The sequence below is a fragment of the Triticum aestivum genome, chromosome 3A, assembly GCF_018294505.1.
Source record: "Triticum aestivum cultivar Chinese Spring chromosome 3A, IWGSC CS RefSeq v2.1, whole genome shotgun sequence".
In the NCBI taxonomy this organism is placed as follows: Eukaryota; Viridiplantae; Streptophyta; class Magnoliopsida; order Poales; family Poaceae; genus Triticum; species Triticum aestivum.
In genome coordinates, this window is record NC_057800.1 from 32350661 (window position 1) to 32359237 (window position 8577).

Genomic DNA, 8577 nt, shown 5'->3' on the forward strand with positions numbered 1-8577 from the left:
ACTTCAGGTGCGGTACACAACATAGCATACTGTAGAGAGCCTATGATAAAAGCATAGGGGACGACCTTCGTCCTTCCTCTTTCTTCTGCCGTGGTCGAGCTTTAAGTCTTAACTTCATACCTTACAACTCAGGCAAGAACTCCTTCTTTGACTGATCCATCTTGAACACCTTCAAGATCATGTCAAGGTATGTGCTCATTTGAAAGTACCATTAAGCGTTTTGATCTATCCTTATAGATCTTGATGCTCAATGTTTAAGTAGCTTAATCCAGGCTTTCCATTGAAAAACACTTTCCAAATAACCCTATATGCTTTCCAGAAATTCTACGTCATTTTTGATCAACAATATGTCAACAACATATATTCATCAGAAATTCTATAGTGCTCCCACTCACTTCTTTGGAAATACAAGTTTCTCATAAACTTTGTGTAAACCCAAAATCTTTGATCATCTCATCAAAGCATACATTCCAACTCCGAGATGCTTACTCCAGTCCTTAGAAGGATTGCTGGAGCTTTGCATACTTATTAGCATCTTTCAGGATTGACAAAACCTTCCGGTTGTATCACATACAACCTTTCCTCAAGAAAATCGTCGAGGAAACAATGTTTTGACATCCTATCTGCAAGATTTGCAGTAATCGCTAATATAATTCCAACAGACTCTTAGCATCGCTACGAGTGAGAAAGTCTCATCGTAGTCAACTCCTTGAACTTGTCGGAAAACATCTTAATGACAAGTCGAGCTTTCTTAATGGTGATACTTACCATCATTGTCCGTCTTTAAAATCCATCTGTACTCAATAGCCTTACAACCATCGAGCCGTTCTGCCAAAGTCTACACTTTGTTTTCATACATGGATCCTCTCTCGGATTTTATGGCCTCGAGCCATTTATCGGAATCCAGGCCCACCATCGCTTCTCCATAGCTCGTAGGTTCATTGTTGTCTAGCAACATGACTTCCAAGACAGGATTACGTACCACTCTGAAGTAGTACGCATCCTTGTCATCCCACGAGGTTTGGTAGTGGCTTGATCTGAAGTTTCATGATCACTATCATAAGCTTCCACTTCAATTGGTGTAGGTGCCACAGGAACAACTCCCTGTGCCCTGTCACACACTAGTTGAAGAGACGGTTCAATAACCTCATCAAGTCTCCACCATCCTCCCACTCAATTCTTTCGAGAGAAACTTTTCCTCGAGAAAGAACCCGATTCTAGAAACAATCCCTTACTGCTTTCGAATCTGAGACAGGAGGTATACCCAACTGTTTTGGGTGTCCTATGAAGATGCATTTATTCGCTTTGGGTTCGAGCTTATCAGCCTGAAACTTTTTCGCATAAGCGTCGCAACCCCAAACTTCTAAGAAATGACAGCTTAGGTTTCTCTAAACCATAGTTCATACGGTGTCATCTCATCGGAATTACGTGGTGCCCTATTTAAAGTGAATGTGGTTGTCTCTAATGCCTAACCCATAAACTATCGTGGTAATTCGATAAGAGACATCATGGTATGCATCATATCCAATAGGGTGCAGTTATGATGTTCGGACACACCATCACACTATGGTGTTCCAGGCTGTATTAGTTGTGAAACAATTTCCACAATGTCTTAATTATGTGCCAAACTCGTAATTCAGATATTCATCTATATGATCATATCATAGATATTTTATCCTCAACTTCACCCTGAAATTACTTGAACCTTTCAATAATTCAGACTCGTGATTCATCAAGTAAATATACTCAACATCTACTCAAATCATATGTGAAGCAAGAACATAACGATATCCACTACATGCCTCAGCACTCATTGGATTGCACACATCAAAATGTATTACTTCCAACAAGTTGCTTTCTAGTTCCATTTTACTGAAAAACGAGGCTTTCAGTCATCTTGCCCATGTGGTATGATTTGCATGTCTCAAGTGATTCAAAATCAAGTGAGTCCAAACTGTCCATTTGCATGGAGTTTCTTCATGCATATACACCAATAGACATGGTTCGCATGTCTCAAACCTTTCAAAAACGAGTGAGCCCAAAGATCCATCAACATGGAGCTTCTTCATGCGTTTTATACCGATATGACTTAAGTGGCAGTGCCACAAGTAGGTGGTACTATCATTACTATCTTTTGGCATGAACATGTGTATCACTACGATCGAGATTCAATAAACCATTCATTTTAGGTGTAAGACCATTGAAGGTATTATTCAAATAAACAGAGTAACCATTATTCTCTTTAAATGAATAACCGTATTGCGATAGACATAATCCAATCATGTCTATGCTCAACGCAAACACCAAATAACAATTATTTAGGTTTTAATACCAATCTCGATGGTAGAGGGAGCGTGCGATGCTTGATCATATCAACCTTGGAAACACTTCCAACACATATCGTCAGCTCACCTTTAGCTAGTCTCTGTTTATTCCGTAGCCTTTTGTTTCGAGTTACTAACACTTAGCAACCGAACCGGTATCTAATACCCCGGTGCTACTAGGAGTACTAGTAAAGTACACATCAACACAATGTATATCCAATATACTTCTATCGACCTTGCCAGCCTTCTCATCTACCAAGTATCTAGGGTAATTCTGCTCCAGTGGCTGTTCCCCTTATTACAGAAGCACTCAGTCTCGGGTTTGGGTTCAACCTTGGGTTTCTTCACTAGAGCAACAGCTGAATTGCCGTTTCATGAAGTATCCCTTTGTTCCCTTGCCCTTCTTGAAACTAGTGGTTTCACCAACCATCAACAATTGATGCTCCTTCTTGATCTCTACTTTTGTGGTGTCAAACATCGCGAATATCTCAAGGATCATCATATATGTCCTGATATGTTATAGTTCATCATGAAGCTCTAGCAGCTTGGTGGTAATGACTTCGGAGAAACATCACTATCTCATTTGGAAGATCAACTCCCACTCGATTCAAGCGATTGTTGTACTCAGACAATCTGAGCACAAGCTCAACAATTGAGCTTTTCTCCCTTAGTTTGCAGGCTAAGAAAATCGTCGGAGGTCTCATACCTCTTGACGTGGGCACGAGCCTGAAATCCCAATTTCAGCCCTCGAAACATCTCATATGTTTCACGACGTTTCAAAACCGTCTTCGGTGCCTCAACTCTAAGCCGCTTAACTGAACTATCATGTAGTTATCAAAATGTGTATGTCAGATGTTCGCAACATCCACAGACAATGTTCGAGGTTCAGCACACTGAGCGGTGCATTAAGGACATAAGCCTTCTATGAAGCAATGAGGACAATCCTCAGTTTACGAACCTAGTCCGCATAATTGCTACTATCAACTTTCAACTAAATTTTCTCTAGGAACATATCTAAACAGTAGAGCGCGAGCTACGACATAATTTGCGAAGACCTTTTGACTATGTTCAGGATAATTAAGTTCATCTTATGAACTCCCACTCAGATAGACATCCCTCCAGTCATCTAAGTGATTACATGATCCGAGTTAACTAGGCCGTGTCCGATCATCACATGAGACGGACTAGTCAACATCGGTGAACATCTTCATGTTGATCGTATCTACCATACGACTCATGCTCGACCTTTCGGTCTTCTGTGTTCCGAGGCCATGTCTGTACACATGCTAGGCTCGTCAAGTCAACCTAAGTGTTTCGCATGTGTAAATCTTTCTTACACCCGTTGTATGTGAACGTAAGAATCTATCACACCCGATCATCACGTGGTGCTTCGAAACGACGAACTTTCGCAACGGTGCACAGTTAGGGGGAACACCTTCTTGAAATTTTAGTGAGGGATCATCTTATTTACTACCGTCGTTCTAAGTAAACAAGATGCAAAAACATGATAAACATCACATGCAATCAAATAGTGACATGATATGGCCAATATCATATTGCTCCTTTTGATCTCCATCTTCGGGGCTCCATGATCATTATCGTCACCGGCATGACACCATGATCTCCATCATCATGATCTCCATCATCGTGTCTTCATGAAGTTGTCTCGCCAACTATTACTTCTACTACTACAGCTAACGGTTAGCAATAAAGTAAAGTAATTACATGACGTTTATGTTGACACACAGGTCATAAATAAATTAAGACAACTCCTATGGCTCCTGCCGGTTGTCATACTCATCGACATGCAAGTCGTGATTCCTATTACAAGAACATGATCAATCTCATACATCACATATATCATTCATCACATCCTTTTGGCCATATCACATCACATAGCATACCCTGCAAAAACAAGTTAGACGTCCTCTAATTGTTGTTTGCATGTTTTACGTGGCTACTATGGGTTTCTAGCAAGAACGTTTCTTACCTACGCAAAAACCACAACGTGATATGCCAATTGCTATTTACCCTTCATAAGGACCCTTTTCATCGAATCCGATCCGACTAAAGTGGGAGAGACAGACACCCGCTAGCCACCTTATGCAACTAGTGCATGTCAGTCGGTGGAACCAGTCTCACGTGAGAGTACGTGTAAGGTCGGTCCGGGCCGCTTCATCCCACAATGCCGCCGAATCAAGATTGGACTAGTAACGGTAAGCATATTGAACAAAATCAACGCCCACAACTACTTTGTGTTCTACTCGTGCATAGTAACTACGCATAGACCTAGCTCATGATGCCACTGTTGGAGAACGTAGCATAAATTCAAAATTTTCCTACGTGTCACCAAGATCTATCTATGGAGTCATCTAGCAACGAGGGAGGAGTGGATCTACATACCCTTGTAGATCGCGCGCGGAAGCGTTCAAGAGAACGGGGTTGATGGAGTCGTACTCGTCGTGATCCAAATCACCGATGATCCTAGCGCCGGACGGACGGCACCTCCGCGTTCAACACACGTACGGAGCAGCGACGTCTCCTCCTTCTTGATCCAGCAAGGGGGGAGGAGAGGTTGATGGAGATCCAGCAGCACGACGGCGTGGTGGTGGAAGTAGCGGGATTCCAACAGGGCTTCGCCAAGCGCTGCGGGAGGAGGAAGGTCTGTCATGGGAGGGAGAGGGAGGCGCCAGGGCTTAGGTATGGTTGCCCTCCCTTCCCCCCACTATATATAGGGCCAAGGGAGAGGGGGAGGGCGCAGCCTTGCCCCTTCCTCCAAGGAAGGGTGCGGCCAAGGGGGGGAGGAGTCCATCCTCCCCAAGGCACCTCGGAGGTGCCTTCCCCCTTTAGGACTCTCCCCTCCTCTTGTCCCTTTGGCGCATGGGCCTCTAGGGGCTGGTGCCCTTGGCCCATATAGGCCAAGGCGCACCCCCTACAGCCCATGTGGCCCCCCGGGGCAGGTGGCCCCACCCAGTGGACCCCCGGGACCCTTCCGGTGGTCCCGGTACAATACCGGTGACCCCGAAACTTGTCCCGATGGCCGAAACAGCACTTCCTATATATAATTCTTTACCTCCAGACCATTCCGGAACTCCTCGTGACGTCCGAGATCTCATCCGGGACTCCTAACAACTTTCGGGTTACCGCATACTAATATCTCTATAACCCTAGCGTCACCGAACCTTAAGTGTGTAGACCCTACGGGTTCGGGAGACATGCAGACATGACCGAGATGACTCTCCGGTCAATAACCAACAGCGGGATCTGGATACCCATGTTGGCTCCCACGTGTTCAACGATGATCTCATCGGATGAACCACGATGTCAAGGACTTAATTAATCTCGTATACAATTCCCTTTGTCTATCGGTACGATACTTGCCCGAGATTCGATCGTCGGTATCCCGATACCTTGTTCAATCTCGTTACCGGCAAGTCTCTTTACTCGTTTCGTAACACATCATCCCGTGATCAACTCCTTGATCACATTGTGCACATTATGATGATGTCCTACCGAGTGGGCCCAGAGATACCTCTCCGTCACACGGAGTGACAAATCCCAGTCTCGATTCGTGCCAACCCAACAGACACTTTCGGAGATACCCGTTGTGCACCTTTATAGTCACCCAGTTACGTTGTGACGTTTGGCACACCCAAAGTATTCCTACGGTATCCGGGAGTTGCACAATCTCATGGTCTAAGGAAATGATACTTGACATTAGAAAAGCTTTAGCGAACGAACTACATGATCCTTGTGCTAGGCTTAGGATTGGGTCTTGTCCATCACATCATTCTCCTAATGATGTGATCCCGTTATCAACGATATCCAATGTCCATGGTCAGGAAACCGTGACCATCTATTGATCAACGAGCTAGTCAACTAGAGGCTTACTAGGGACATGGTGTTGTCTATGTATCGACACATGTATCCGAGTTTCCTATCAATACAATTCTAGCATGGATAATAAACGATTATCATGAACAAGGAAATATAATAATAACTAATTTATTATTGCCTCTATGGCATATTTCCAACACTTAATACTCTAGATGCATGCTGGATAGCGGTCGATGTGTGGAGTAGTAGTAGATGCAGGCAGGAGTCGGTCTACTTGTCTCGGACGTGATGCCTATATACATGATCATACCTAGATATTCTCATAACTATGCTCAATTCTGTCAATTACTCAACAGTAATTTGTTCACCCACCATAAAATACTTATGCTCTTGAGAGAAGCCACTAGTAAAACCTATGGCCCCCGGGTCTATCTTCATCATATTAATCTTCCAACACTTAGTTATTTCCGTTGCCTTTTACTTTGCTTTTATTTTACTTTGCATCTTTATCATAAAAATACCAAAAATATTATCTTATCATATCTATCTGATCTGACTCTCGTAAGTGAGCGTGTAGGGATTGACAACCCCTTATCGCGTTGGTTGCGAGGATTTATTTGTTTGTGTAGGTGCGAGGGACTCGGGCGTAGCCTCCTACTGGATTGATACCTTGGTTCTCAAAAACTGAGGGAAATACTTACGCTACTTTGCTGCATCACCCTTCCCTCTTCAAGGGAAAACCAACGCAGTGCTCAAGATGTAGCAATCATCAATGGTACTGTGAAGGGAGACATGGCAACATTCAACCATAGTCTTTCTTCGGTTCAAGGACATTTTTTAGGATCTCGGTTCAGGGACATTACAGACATTTTAGCACACAACTCATCCCATAATCTCAAACCACAATCCTAGAAAAGAACCCAGATAGCTGATTCTGGTTGATTCTGTAGGAAGTTTCCCAAAAGCTGATTCTGGAGAATCAAAAGCTAAAAAGAACCGGGCCTTGGACTTTAGCCACTACAATTCACATATGTTTGTGATATTTCAGAGTCCCACCTTATAAGAACCAAACCGGACGACGGCTTTGACAAAGAAAATTCAAATAATTTTCTTCACTTACCGGTGGCTCAGGGGTAATTATTGGGACTTTAGGGGCAATTTCAGTGACGTGCGGCCAGAAGCAATAGCCCCTTTATTATTAGGTAGAGATTTCATGCGTAGCTGTTTTTAAGACGTTTCTAGCATAAAGACTAAAACACACTCTATTTTTTCTTATGCAAGAAGACTAAAATGCACTCTGACCGATTCGTTTTGCTCTTAGACAAAAATAAATATGTCAATTCAAAAAAGAGAGAGATGAAGATGTCAGTAAATTCAAAAATAAACTTATTTCTCTTTCTTTTTACAAGGAAAGAGACCTTATTTCAATATGTCATCACTGTCGTCATCTCATCGATGCCGCTATAAAAAATAAAAACCTAAGGAAAACAATAACTAAAGAACGAACAGAAGGGATGATGAATCACAAACATGAGTAGTATGGGAACGAAGGGATAAAAAGGTTCGTTAATTACACCCATTATATCGGGCGCGACTATGTGCCGCCCGCTGTGATGCCCAGTTCCGGCTCACCTACACGGAGCTGTAACTGGGCTGGCCCAGTAAACAAATAATGCATTATGCTGATGTCATGATGACATCATGCACATTTTCCTTTTTTTCGTTCACATTTTTGTTTCTTTTTTTACCTTTGCTTATGTTTTGAAATATTTTAAATATATGTATTACAAAATACTATACATAATTTTTTTGAAAATTTTAATCTTGCATTAAAAAATGTCAAACATGTATAGACAAAATATATACGAAAAATGTATAAATGGAAATGTAAAAAGTAGAAAATGATAATCACGCACACGAAAAATGTTAATCATATGTAAGAAAAATGTTATGACAATTATAAAATGTCTAACATTTCCAAAGGAATTTACTTAACATTTAACAAAATGTAAAAATATGTTAATTTAATTCAATAAAAATGTTTTTACATTAAGAAAATGTACGTTACATTTTTAAAACAATCTTCACATGTATCAAAATATGTTCGTGATATTTTGAAAAAAGGATTTTTACAATGTAGAAAAATGTTTGCATAGTTTGAATTTTTTTTATCATTTGAAAAAGGTTAGGACATGCATTTGAAAAAAATACCACATATTTGAAAAAATATATTCAAAACATGTTTTTGTAAAAAAGGTTAAAGATGTATTTGAAAATTTTCAAATCAGTATAAAACAGTGTTTTAAATATATACAGAAAATGTAGAAACATGTATGGAAGAAACTAACATGTATTGAAAAAACAAACCCAATGAAAGTTGACAAACAAAACAAAAAGAAAAGTGAAGAAACAAAAA